We start from the raw sequence: 14,471 nt of genomic DNA on the forward strand, positions 1-14,471 counted from the left end.
CCTCAGCCTTAAACCTCCCTTGTCTGTAGCCTGCTCAGTAGCTTGAACTTGTAGTTTATAATCCATGGTGCTTTTGCTCTTATTTATTTCAGCTAGATAGCAGGGGGTAGTTCCTAGGCTAAATCTCATTGCCTTATGTGGGGAGGATATTTGAATTTGATTTGCCACGTCAACGTAAGATGCGACCATATTACAGGGGTACCTTGCGTTACATACACTTCAGGTTACATACACTTAAGGTTACAGACTCCGCTAACCCAGAAATATTACCTCGGGTTAAGAACTTTGCTTCACGATGAGAACAGGAATAGTGCGGTGGCGGCGCGGTGGCAGCAGGAGGCCCCATTAGCTAAAGTGGCGCTTCAGGTTAAGAACAGTTTCAGGTTACGAACGGACCTCCAGAATGAATTAAGTACTTAACCTGAGGAACCACTGTAGTTTCATGTGGAGGTATGTGTTGTGCCTGGGCTCCCATATGATGGCAGCTGATGTTTACCACATACATGAAAACTCACAGGGCTATATAATTTTTGTGTATGTGTGAAATTGATGAGGAACAATTGCCTTGGAACGATATGTACAGGCAACTCCCCATTTACACAGGGAGGCATCAGATGTTTCAATGAGATCGCCTATATTGGGAACACAATTGAAGAAGCCTGCAGGCACCACCATTGCTCCCTCCAAACATCCTTTCTCAAACACCAGCTCTCCACAGGCCTCAAAGGTTGATACAAGGGCTCCTAGGATTGTACTTGCAAAGGCACACGTGAATGATAGACACTGTTTTCATGCCATTTTATGCCGTTTTCGCATTATTTTTAGGGCCATTTTTGCCCCCTTTGTGCCACTTCTGGATTTGTGGTGATGTGCATGTGCGTGGTCTCACATGCCTTGAACGAGCATAAATGGGGAGTTGCCTGTAAAAAGCAACGGGTGGTCTGTAAGGAAAATTAATATTGATTATTAGAAGAAATGTAACGAAAGGTTCAGTCTGTGGCATCTCTGGATAGGACTGGGATAAGGTTACCAGATTTTTTTTCAATGAATCCGGGGATACTTTTCAATTTCCTACAAAAATACAGTGGTACCTCGGGTTACATACCCTTCAGGTTACATACGCTTCAGGTTACAGACTCCGCTAACCCAGAAATAGTACCTTGGGTTAAGAACTTTCCTTCAGGATGAGAACAGAAATTGTGCTCCTGCGGCGTGGCATTAGCTAAAGTGGTGCTTCAGGTTAAGAACAGTTTCAGGTTAAGAATGGACCTCCGGAATGAATTAAGTACTTAACCCGAGGTACCACTGTAGGTGGATTTGTCAGGGGACTGATTTGTAAATCCAGGGACTGTCCCCAGGAAACGGGGACGTCTGGTAACCTTAGACTGTGAGTATTCTTTGTCTGAAACCCTGGAGGTCCACTGCTACTCAGTGTAAGTAATATAGAGCTAGAAGATGTGGGATATATTGCAACTACTGCAGGTTTACCACATATTAACTTGAGTATGAACACCACCCAGATGTAATGTGTGCTACAGGCCTTTGAATGTTTCTTGAGTAAGGATGAATTTCCTGCCTAAGGATAAAATCTCAGTTTTCTGCCAAGTCTTAATCTGAGAAAACTCTCTTTTGCATGCATGAAGTGAGCCTCACTATGAAATGTGGGTTGTTGGCTCCCATCCTTTAAGACCAAAACCAGAGAGCAGAAGGCATCAGGTCTTTGAACGCTGAGGCTCGTTTCAGATATTCAGGTTTTTGGCTTGCCTTCAAGGTTGCATCTGTGCCAAGCAGGAGGCCCCAGTGAAGCGCCACAAAGGCCATTGTGGTGGAGGTGAAAGGACACATGACTTGGGTCTCTGATGATGGAGAAAGCTGGTCTTTGCCAGTCCTTGCTTCCTGTATGGGAACATCACAGTGCTGGGCTTTTGTTGTTGGAAAAAGCCCATTTTAACTTCTCGCAATACAAGCTATATGTTTCCTTCCCCTGCTTCCTGATGTCATTTTAAAATAGATCTGACCATTGCTTTATCTGGAGATGATAAGAAGAAGTAAAAAAAGAAAGGAAAGAAAGAGTGTGGGCCAGCCATTGTCAAAATATACAATGAATCCCAATCTTTATTCCTGTCCTCTGTTGGAAATCTCTACCTAGTTTAGCCATTAGACCACTGTTGTAATGTTTAGCAGTCCTGCAATGCTTTGGTTTTTAGCTTTATATTCTAAGTGCTCCCTATTATGGTTAACATAGTGCAGCATAAAAAAGTGGTTAAACAAGGATAGATGTAATGTGAAGCCGAGAATTTCTTTTACTCTGCTTTAAAAAATCTTAAGGGTTTGGGTCTAATTCCAAAGTCTTTTGCTTCTGCTATTTTCCTGTTTTATATCCAGAAGGTTGCTCAGTAGGAGCTGTACAGAAGGGTGCTTTTCGATGACATCCGCAATACCAGTTCATAGGATTTCCTTTCCCACTTATTTGAATCCTCCTTTTTGCTACATTAATTCAAAATGCTGCTCCACACAGAAGGCTAGAATCTCATTGCGTCAGGATGAGAACAGAAATCGTGCTCTGGCGGTGCGGCAGCAGCGGGAGGCCCCATTAGCTAAAGTGGTGCTTCAGGTTAAGAACAGTTTCAGGTTAAGAACGGACCTCCGGAACGAATTAAGTTCTTAAACCGAGGTACCACTGTATATGGCGTTATTGACCTACTAAGGCCTTCGACACTGTAAATCATAATGCCCTATGGACTGTCCTTCTGAAAATTGGCTGCCCAGCTAAATTTGTGAACATCCTTCGGCTCCTCCATGATAATATGACAGCAACAATCGCAGATAACAATGGCTCTCAAAACGAACTATTCACAGTGGGACCAGGTGTTAAACAGGGCTGTGTTACTGCCCCAACTCTATTTATTATTTTCATTGCCATGGTCCTACACTTTTTCGAAGGGAAACTCACCACTGGAGTAGAAATCCTATATCGAAGAGATGGAAAGCTCTTTAATCTGAGTAGGCTGAAAGCATAGAGTAAGGTTACGGTAACTTTCATCATAGAATGTCAGTATGCTGATGACAATGTAGTGTGTGCACACTCAGAGAATGACCTCCAAACCATCCTAAATATATTCGCAGAAGCTTACAAAAAGCTTGGTCTATCACTCAACATCCAAAAAACCAAAGTGCTGCACCAACAAGCACAAAACAACCCCTCTGCAGTGCCATAGATTCAACTCAATTGTGTAATATTGGAAAGTGTCAATCACTTCTATCTGGGCAGTTATCTTTCCACAAGGGCCGACACTGATGGCCTGAGCTCTGCAAGTGCAGCTTTCTCCCAGTTGAAGTGCAGAGTGTTTGAGGACTGGGACATTCGCAGGGAAACCAAAATGCTTGCTTGCAAAGCCATTGTACAGGGTGAGTCCTTTAAAAGATGCCACATGAATACAGAGTACACATGTTCCATGGGGGCTCTTTTAAAAGACTCACCCTGTACTACCAACCTTACTGTATGCTTGTGAAACATGGACCACTTATAAAGCCAATCTCCAACTCCTCAAAAGATTCCATCAACGGTGTCTCCGAAAAATTTTACACATTGCTTGGGAAGACAGGCAAACTCATGCCAGTGTACTGGAAGAATCAAAGATCACTAGTGTTGAAGCAATGATTCTTCAACATCAACTGGTCATGTTATTCAGTTATTCAGTTGCCTGATTACCGTCTTCCGAAGCAACTACTCTATTCCAAACTTAAAAATAGAAAGCGTCATACTGGTGGTCAACAAAAGAGGTTTAAAGACTCTCTCAAGGCAAATCTAAAAAAATGCAGTATAAACACCGACAACTGGGAAACACTGGCCTGCGAGTGCTCCAATTGGAGAACAGCCTTTACCAAAGGTGTCATGGACTTTGAAGATGCTCAAACTCAGGACGAATGGGAGAAACATGTTAAGAGGAGGCACGCTTGGCAAACCCTCACTGTGATCAACTCCCACCCAGAAACCTATGTCCCCACTGAAGGATGTGTGGATCCAGAACTGGCCTCCACAGTCACTCACGGACTTACTGTTAAGACCGTGTCATGGAAGACAATCGGACTTACTGTTAAGAAGAAGACCAAAAGTATTCAGAACTTTCTAGTAATCATGGTATCTGGGAGTTCATATGTGCCATATGTGTTCATATGTGTGCACTTTTTCCAGCCACAGTGCAAAAGAGGCCTAACCCCGTACATGGTTTCAGAAACATGTTGCCCTACTGAGTCCACTTTCAAGCATGTAGCCACTTCATACTTTTTCCTTGAAAATCTAACAGGGTGGGTGGGTGGAAATCAGAATTCTATGGCATGCCCTGAATTATATTAAAAGAGCGTCCTCATTTTCATTGTTATTGTTAATTAGAATAATTTAAACAATAGCAAAAAAACCAGATTAACTTAATAAACATAATTATTCAGCGGTGCATTCAGAAAATCCATTTGTTTGTAAGCTGCCTGCTATCATCCTACGTTGACTTCTCCCTTTCAAATTTTAATGGCTTTCACAGCCATAAAATTGATGCAAGCAAACATTCCCTTATTGTTATATATTCATATTTCCAGTGCTTCTTTTTCATGCTGGCATCTTTTGTACCTAAAGATAATCCTAAAATGACTTACGCTTTGATATGAGAGGAGCTCACCTAAAAGGCCTTAGCCACCGTCCAAGATGGGTGGAGGCTGCTTGTCGTTTCTAAAAAGAGCATTATATGTATGGCCATTACTCACTTAATAGTTTTGAACAGGCTTGCAGTGGGCAGGGGAAGATATGACCCAGGTTCAAGTTCCCACTTATGCCATGAATCACCTGCTCTCAGCCTAGCCTACCTTTCAGAACTGTTGTTAAGATAACATCGCTAGTGGAGACAGTGATGTGCGCTCTTCTGAGCTGCTAAAAAAGGAGAAGTATAAATGTAATACATAATAATAATAAAAAGATCATTCATGGACTCACCAGGTTTGTGTATTTCAACCTCAGTTGCCCCTGTTGCAAATGTAATGGCCATTAATGGTCTTGCGAAATGTTGTGGGGAATTGGATGGTAGGTTCTAGGGATAGGTGTTGATATCAAAAGAGACATATATAAACAAATGTATCCTCCAGCAGTGGTGTAGTGGTTAAGAGGGGTGGACTCGTAATCTGGTGAACCGGGTTCGCGTCCCCGCTCCTCCACATGCAGCTGCTGGGTGACCTTGGGCCAGTCACACTTCTCTGAAGTCTCTCAGCCCCACTCACCTCACAGAGTGTTTGTTGTGGGGGAGGAAGGGAAAGGAGATTGTTTGCCGCTTTGAGACTCCTTAAGGGGAGTGAAAGACAGGATATCAAGTCCAAACTCCTCCTTCTCCTCCTCTTCTTCTCCTCCTCTTCTTCTCCTCCTCCTCCTTCTCCTCCTCCTCCTTTGAATGCCTTCTCTCCTCAAAGGAACACATTTCTGTGGACTGGGGCCTTTCCCCGTTAGGCAGAACAGGGATGGGGATATTTTGGTACTCAAGATGTTGGTGGACCCCAACGGACACCATCCCTCACCATTGGCTATACTGCTTGGGATGGATGTTGACATCTGGTAACATCTGGAGGATCGCAGGTTCCTCATCTCCTGATGCAGAGGACTCCCCCTGCAAGCAGAGGGCCTGAAACCAGCATTAGAATGGAGCCGAGAGCCAAGGGGAGAGCTGAACAGTTCATAAGGCATTCTATTCTATACTCTCCAGTCGTCCTGAATTTAAAGAGTCCCTGGATGGTGCAAAACCTTTGGAAGTCCTCCATGCTGCATATCGTGTAAAATGACTTGTGCTGGCACTATAATAAAGAGCTGGGGCAGAAGATCTATTTTCCAGCCATCATTCTTAAAAGATTCTTAAAACTTCCCTTCTTAAATGTGATGTGCTCCAAGGCATTGTTTGATTTGAAATGCACTCAGTCCATTTTGTGTGTGTGTGCGCGCACGCGGGGGGTTTTGTTGCGCAAGCCGGGTCGTTTGATGGGATGCGAGTCCCATCAGCATGACGTCTGTCATTTGCAGTACTGATGATGGTGCCCGGAAAGGTCTTATTAATCTTTATTTAATGTGTCCATGTGTATGAGCGAGGGGGTGGGTGGGAAACAAACACAGAAATAATAAATCATATGTATGCATTATGGGAAGCCTCTGGGCATTCAGACCGCATTACTCATATCTTAGAAAGGTAAAAATGGCAAGCTGTATTAGCTGAGTTCAAGGCACAAAAGGCTGTATTCATTTCGCGGCATGCATAAGTTATGCAAATGGGAACAACTTCAGGGAAAACAGCAACACAATATTCTATCCATTGGAATAATACAATTTAATAAGCACTTGTCATGAAAAGCAGCACATGCATTCTGCTAAGTTTCTTACTCGTTTTTTGGTCAAGGCTGTTAACTACTTTTAACATCTTGTGCGAAGAGTGTTTAGATGTCCAAGCACTGACAGAACACAACCTCCCCTCCCCACGTTGCTCCAACACACCCACAAGGCAAGGTGAGGTGACTGCCTCAGGCGGCAGGATACACAGGGGCAGCAGATCTCGATGTCAACCTTTCTTCCCCCATTGTTCCTGATGTAGATCTTCTCATTCCTTCTGCCCTCATCTCTCATCCCTTTTTCCCTGGCAGGGAGGAAGGTGCCATTTTGGAGTCCCTCTCAGGTGCCAAAATATCCTGGGTTGGCCCTGCTTCTAGATATGGTTAGATGGGGTGGAGACGATCATGGTTATGTAGTCCTCTTGCATAAACAGTAACACCTAAAAACAACAACACACACCTTGAAATAGAACAGAAATGAATTGGGGTGCATATGTCCAAAACTATCAATAATTAACAGAATGGGTGTTAGGGAACCAGTGCCTGATAGTGGTTAAAATGGTGGGTTGCTCCTGGAAAGATACTGGTTCATAGCTTCACTGAGACATGTTGCTCACTACCTCTCAGCTTAATCTGCCGTACCTCATAGGGATGTTATGAGGATAAAATGATGGGACCATGTATGTTACCCTGAGATGTTAGGTGGAACCATAGGATGGAAATGTAATTTATAATATTAAATAGTTTGGTATTTGAAAGTATTGATTTTGTGTGTGTGTGTGTGTGTGTGTGTGTGTGTGTGTGTAACTATATTTATTGCTTATTACTATAGTTATACTCCATGTTTGACCTCATATTGGATCCCAGAATAGTTTACAGCAATTAAATAAATCACCAAGCTACAATGTAAACGAAATAATTTTTATGGCTGTTGTTGCCCTTAAAAGCTCTCTGGAATAGCAGCAGCAGCAACAAAAGCATTGCAGATTTCTTTAAGGCTGATACTATACTATTGAAGAGTATAACCAATTAATAAGAGCCACAAGATTCGATCCAAATTAGGTTTATGGGTGAATCAAATTTTCCCTCCATCCTTACTCACTAGGTAATCCTTGTAGGCGGGTTTAGTGATGGCTGCTAGAGAGGATTTTAATGGATAATTAGGTTTGGGCTGCAACACTGAATATGCTGTTTGCTTCTGTGTGTTTGCTCTTGCAATTTTAGCAGTCATGAAAAAGGAAGCAGAGGCTTTCTCTTGGAAGCAAACTGATAAGACTGCAAATATATATATAGATCTGGGATCTTGAGCAAGAGGTTAGGTTTCTTCCAATCCAGCCGTTCATAGTGGAATGGCCCTTGAAATATCAAGGTTAATAGTATCTTCTGTACCGATAAGCGAGAAGATTTAATTCCAGACATCTAAATTGTAGTTGCTAGTGTTTAGTTTGGAATTAATAGAGTGACTACAGTGATCAATAACAGATATATTCAAAACATGTGCCTTTAATTCCCTATCTGTTCTGCTGCTTGCTGGAATGATCTAATGACCTTTCTGGTGGTGTTAATGAACAAGTTATTAATTAAAATGTGATCTTTATCCTTCACTTCTCTCAAATCATCCTTTCTGTTTGTATGAGGCTTCCGCACTCGCTGCATGAGAGAAGCAATACCTGTCCCCTGCAGTATCCTGGAAGGTTTTGGCCTTTTTGTCCCTTTTGACTTTAATCTATTGTTCTGTTCAAGGTTACTTTGAAAACACCAGGTTGTCTTGCTCGGTGTCACAGTTTTCACCTTTGTTTCTAATGCTGGACTGTTTATGCTTGCCCGTATAATCATATTCCAATCCCCCCTTGGCTTCTGGGAACTTTGCTCTCATCCTGTAACTGCAGGTTTCCTCCTCTTGCTGGAGTGAGCCTAGAAGAGGGAGCTGTGACCTTGCAGAGCAGTTATTTGTAAGCAACAATATTAATTCATGAGTTTTCCCCTGTCTCATCACATCACACATTGCAGCAAGCTGACCTCTTTCTCTCCAGGTGGGTTTATGCAACCGTCTGTGACTTTTTGCGACGCAAAAGGACTCTTAGTACGCCTTCTCAAACTGAGCTGTATATTAATGTTTAGCTTTCAATGTTAAGGGCGACAACAACGATGGTTCCTCACTTACAGGAATTACTAAGAATTACAATTGCTGGATTTTATTGCCTTTGCCAGATCTCTGATATAAATAGAAGAGGTTATCCCAGCAGTCAGTATGGAAGTAGCCTACCCTCCTAGCAACCTTCAATTTATGTGATAGGTGGTAAAGGAGTTGAAGGTTCTATCTGTGTAACACAACTACCATATATAAAAATATAAAAAAATGTCCAGTAGCACCTTAGAGACCAACTAAGGTTGTTGGTACCATAGTACTACCATAGCATATTTCAGAATTAGTATTCATTTGCTGAGACCAAGTAAGAGCCATGCTGTGATTTTCTGCATGCACTTCCGAACATGGCCTAAATATAATCTGACGCCATCACATGACATATTGTGGGCAGGTGCTGGGGCTCAGTAAGCGTCACTATGGTTGGGTCTACCACCATTCCTGCCGCAACTGCCGTGGCTGCTGCTACAGCAGCCAGCCAGCCACATGGGCACATCAAGGCTGGAATGACTATTAAGACAGAGTTGCTGATGAGTTTTGTGTGTGCCTGGAGTGTGCAGTGTTGCTGCCAGGCCCTTGGCCACACAGGGACTGGTGAGGTGGCCTGGCAGTGGCACTGAGAAGAGCTTCAGGTCGTATCCTCAAATTGACCAGCACCGCCATGTTAAACATGCAAACCCCACCCCCGGCATCTGTTTTGGAGCTCTGCTGAGAGCTGCCACCATCAACAACATGGGCTGGTAAGAATGAACCCTGGTCAAGGAAGAGGGGCATGTCCACTGAACATTGGGCAGAGTGGACCTTTCTGGAGGCAAGCCTGATTACCCTATTCTTTACCATGTATCCTTCAAGGGAATACAAATATCTAAGTCAGATGCAGGCAAACCTATATGTCGCACCTGGCCAACACTGAGGGCTATTTTGAAAGGGCATGGGGTGACCACTTCAGTTTATTGATGGATATATGATGGTGGACGTTACATGGCTGAAATGGCTGGGTGGGCCTAATTAGATCCATGGGCTGGAGATTCCCCCACTGCTCCTATAGGCAGTTTCCTGCTCTTCCTAATTCACAGTACAATATCTAGAAGAGTTTGGATTTGATATCCCGCCTTTCACTCCCCTTAAGGAAAGCGGCTAACATTCTCTTTTCCCTTCCTCCCCCACAACAAACACTCTGTGAGGTGAGTGGGGCTGAGAGACTTCAGAGAAGTGTGACTTGCCCAAAGTCACCCAGCAGCTGCATGTGGAGGAGCGGGGAATCGAACCCGGTACACCAGATTACAAGTCCACCACACTTAACCACTACACCACACTGGCTCCCTATCACTCTCTGGCAATCTTTCCCCAGTACCTTTCTGTATGGCTTCTTGGAGAGTGTCTGTGCTATGACATCCTCAGCTGGCCATCACAAATCACCATCAAAATGTGGAATCTGTGGATTTTCAGAGCTAAAACCAGTAACAATCTCAGGAAAGAACTGCGAGTGATGTAGCACATCGGTGGAAAACAAACTGATGATTATTCTGATAAATTAAAAAAAATACATGGAAAGTGCCCTCACTATTGTTTTGCCTAACTCATGCTACCTTTTAAAATGCATGAAGTACCATTTCTCTAGGGACTGACATCTGTCATTTGCTTTTGACAATTAACGCAGTCTTAAAACAAGTCACACATTTCAATGTCAAAGAAGTCGTTGTGATATCAAGTCATATGTTGAGTGGTTCTGGATTTTAAAATCTTTTTAAAAAAGCATTTCCTACCTAAATTCAGATAATGGGTGACTGAAAGGCAGTTTCTTCTTCTTCATCATGCACAGTGCTTTTTTTTGGGGGGGGGGAGGGCTGTCTTGCTCTGCTTGGATTTCACCCTTCCACCCAAGAGCTCAAGGTAGTCTACATCTTCGTCCTCGCTTTATTCTCACATCAACGCTGTGAGGTAGGCTAGGCTGAGTTGGGATTTGAACCTAGAACTGAGTCCCAACCCTTCACTACCTGTTTGTTACTCAGTTTAGGCAGAAAGGCAGAGGGGTATGGTTTTTAGATGAAATACACACCTGCTTTCATAATGAATAAAATCTCCGGCTGCAATCCTATACCCACTTAATTGAATTCAGTGGAACATAGGCTTGAGCAGATTTGTGTATGTTGCACTCTAACTGCAGCTTGCTTGCTTTTGCCCTAGGTATTCTAGAAAGCAAAGTTTTATAGACAGGTGGGATTAAACCAGCGGGGGAAAAATACACAAGAGCACAGATATATGTAAATATCCACGTTCCTGAATCTTATTACTACCTTGTTATCATCATGTTTGATGTGAATCTCAATGCGTGTGGCAGATGGGGGTGAGGGACGGATTGCCAGCCTTGACATTTTAGAGGAAGGGGCTTTGGGGTCAGTGGCAGAGAACATTCTTTGCATGCATTCCTTTGAATCCTAGATTCTCTCCCTGGAATCTCCAGGTAGGGCTGGGGAAGAACTCCTGACTGAAAACTAAGGGCTTATCCATTCCACACCTTGGTTTGGCCCACTGCTTCCCCCCTGGGAATAGTGCTGAATCAGAGCAAAATTCACAGGTTTTCCATGAATTGCTGTTTGTTTTGATTTAGCGCCAAGGAGCAGATTTTCCTGGGTAAAACAGCAGGGCAAAGGTAAAACTGCTCAGACCCATGCGGAGACAGCCTAGGACAAGGGGGAAACCATTTGGACCTGGACACGGAACAAGCAGAAGTATGGATGATTCCTTAGAGAGCTTCTACCGTTGTCAACAACGCTAAGCCAGATGGACCAATGGCCAGATTCAGTTTCCTGCACTCCTATCGAAATCCATTGATGGAGCACATGCATGAATGGGAACGGCCTCCTTGCTCCTTGTATTCGTATCTACACCTATATTGTGTGAATAGGGCTGTTGTCTTTACTTCAAGTAGAAACGTCTTAAGAACCAATGGACAAGTCATAGGGCGAATAGGTTGGGAGTGGGGGATAGCTCTCTACTTTTCCTGCATGAAATGAATTTCCAACTTTTGATTTAACTGTGAGGCATGCTGGCACCGTGTCTTCAAAATATAGTTAAGGACCCTGGTTGATTAATATTGGTGCCGGTGCTTCTCTTAGCCACAGCCAAGGAAGGAGAAGGTAATTTACTTTTGGGAGGGACTGCACACTTGGGAAACTTACGCAGTGGCACTTAAATCTTTAAACTCAAGGTCTCCTGTAAGAGAAACCAATAATGTTTCTGGCTAGTATATAAATAGAGGACTACATAAAGGCATTTATAAGCAAGCTTATTGGCTTCATGGGAATCAAAAATCCAAATTCTGCAACATTGTCACAGGACCAAAAGAAATCATGGGAATTACGCTGATTTAGGCAAATAGCAATTGACTGCTGGATCTAGTAACTCAATCAAAGTTGATTTATGAGGTACAGTCTCCACTGGGCATTGTCAGAGGTGGTTGTGATAGTTTTGGGTACATTGCTTCTGTTGTGATGTGTAGCAATGGTTGGGAAGAGAAGGAAGCAGGGGTTAGGGGATCTTCGTAGACAGTGGATGGGAAAGTGTGGAATAGACTTGCAAAGTAGCATTGGGGGCAGGGATGTCAGAGAATCCCAACGAAAACAGAAACAGGTGAGGAAATTGCTGATGTTTGCTTATTCATCCCATTTCTGGAACAGAATTCACTACTACTGCTGCTGCTGCTGCTTTCAGTGTGCAAGCAATAAGTAATTGATTATGTTCCTCCACAACCATTTGCATTGTGTTTTCTTTGTAGTGAGATGACTGGTGTGAAATAATGTAATAACAATGTAATAATAATAATAATAATAATAATAATTATTATTTTATTATTTATAACCCACCCATCTGGCTGGGTTTCCCCAGCCACTCAGGCCAGCTTACAGCACATATAGAAACATATTAAACATTAAACATTATAAACTTCCCAATGCAGGGTTGCCTTCAGATGTCTTCTAAAAGTATAGTTCTTTATCTCCTTGACATCTGAAGGGAGGGTTGTTCCACAGGGAGGGTGCCACTGCCAAGAAAGCCCTGTTCCTGGTTCCCTGTAGCTTCACTTCTCACAGTGAGGGGACCAGCAGAAGACCCTTGGAGGACAACCTGAGTGTCCGGGCTGAACAATGGGGGTAGAAACACTCCTTCAGGTATACTGGGCAGAACCCATTTAGGGCTTTAAAGGTCAGCACCAACACTTTGACTTGTGCTTGGAAACACACTGGGAGCCAATGAAGATCCTTTAGGGCCAGTGTTATATGCTCCCAGCAGCTACCCCCAGTCACCAGTCTAGCTGCCACATTCTGGATCAGTTGTAGTTTCTAAGTCACCTAAGACTCCAGCTCCCAACATCCCTTACCACTCACCATGCTGATGAGAATTGGGACTGATGAGAGTTGGAGTCCAAGAATATCTGGTTCTGTCCGCTGGTGTTAAGAAGTAAAAACTCCCATGTTTTGCTTATTGGAATCACTCCCCACAATTTCCCCACAAGCTTAAAGCTTGTTAGAGTGGGGTATAAATGGGATCAAGTTAGCACTGGGCAGACTAAGGGCAAATGTGCAGTGAACAGTCAATGGAAGAGCAAAGCAAAGGGATGAAGCATAGCCAAGGTGTCTAAATAAAAAAAGGACTGTTGATAAGTCTACTGGTGACCTTCTTCTGGTGCTTCTTACAGAGACTATTGGGAAACTGAAGCCCAGGGGAGCCATGAAGTCCAAGTAATCTCAGGTGGACTTGTATTCCCTAGTAGGTAGGAAGTGAGAATCGATTCCTAGCAGTTATTTTGCAAAATTGCTTAGGTTGTGTTTTTTTAAGTTTACCTCACAACACTAGAAACTTCCTGGTATGTCCGTCCCCCCACTTTAATTCACAATATGACACTGATACACCAGATATCACACTGGAAGGCAAGCAGTGCTTTGTGCTGTGCGATTGTGGCCATGTGATTTGATTCAAACCCTAAGGAAGGCATTCAAATCAAGTTACAGATTTGCACTGGAACTGAAGGACACTTAAGTTTTAAGATTCTTTAATAATATTCAGAATGACTTTGCACACCATATATGGGCAGCTTGTTGTGTGGCTCATTCTGACTTGTACCTTTAGTCACATTGTGTTGCTCCAAATTCCAGTAAAATTCTCTAAGGGGATGCTTATCACACCAGACAAGAGAGGGAAAAGAACTCAGAGAGAGCACCACATTTAGCTTTAATCGTGGAAGCTGATAATCTGTGAGATTCATTCTGTGGGGTGGCCCCGCTAAGCTTCTTGATAGAATAATTAAACTTTCTTTACAAACAGAAATAATCCTCCATGTACATTCTGCGCTATACAGTAAAGGTCTTGAAAGGGATAAAATTGTGTGTTAAGGAAACCTTGATGAAAGCTCCAAGGAAAATAAGGGCTGAATTAAAAATCAAAGGCTCCATGAGGCAGTGTAACAAAAAGATTTCAGATGTTTAGGAATACAGTCATACCTCATGTTACGTTTGCTTTCAGGTTGCGTCCTACGGCGACCCGGAAGTACCGGAAAGGGTTACTTCTGGGTTTCGCCACTTGCGCATGCGCAGACGCTCAAAATGACATCATGCACATGCACATAATTGGCGAATCGCGACCTGCGCATGCGCAGACGCAGGTTGCGTTCTGCTCAGGTTGCGAATGGGCCTCCGGAACGGATCCCGTTCGCAACCAGAGGTACCACCGTATAGGCAAGCATTGAGATGTCTGAAGTCAATGGAAAAACTGATGGTTTAATTCCTTCATCATTGAGTAGTGAGAAGGTAGGTCCCTAGGCACTGGTGGCTGTTGCCCATGGGACTCGTAGGAAAGATGCAGGACCGGCCTGCTCATGAGGCAAGGTGAAGCAACCACCTTGGAGAAGCAGCACTGTCAGTTTCTGGTGAGATCTTGCCGGAAACCGCTGCCACTTCTGCACATAATGGAGGTAAAG

The 14,471-nt window shown here is 43.4% G+C and overlaps 1 protein-coding gene across 4 annotated transcripts in view; it reads left to right on the plus strand.

Moving 5' to 3' along the window:
* FHIT (fragile histidine triad diadenosine triphosphatase) overlaps positions 1-14,471 on the plus strand; it is a 1,048,842-nt gene that overhangs the window by 219,761 nt on the left and 814,610 nt on the right. The window lies entirely within an intron of this gene.

This window comes from Podarcis gaigeae (assembly GCF_964106915.1).
Source record: "Podarcis gaigeae genome assembly, chromosome: 2".
NCBI classification, from domain to species: domain Eukaryota; kingdom Metazoa; phylum Chordata; class Lepidosauria; order Squamata; family Lacertidae; genus Podarcis; species Podarcis gaigeae.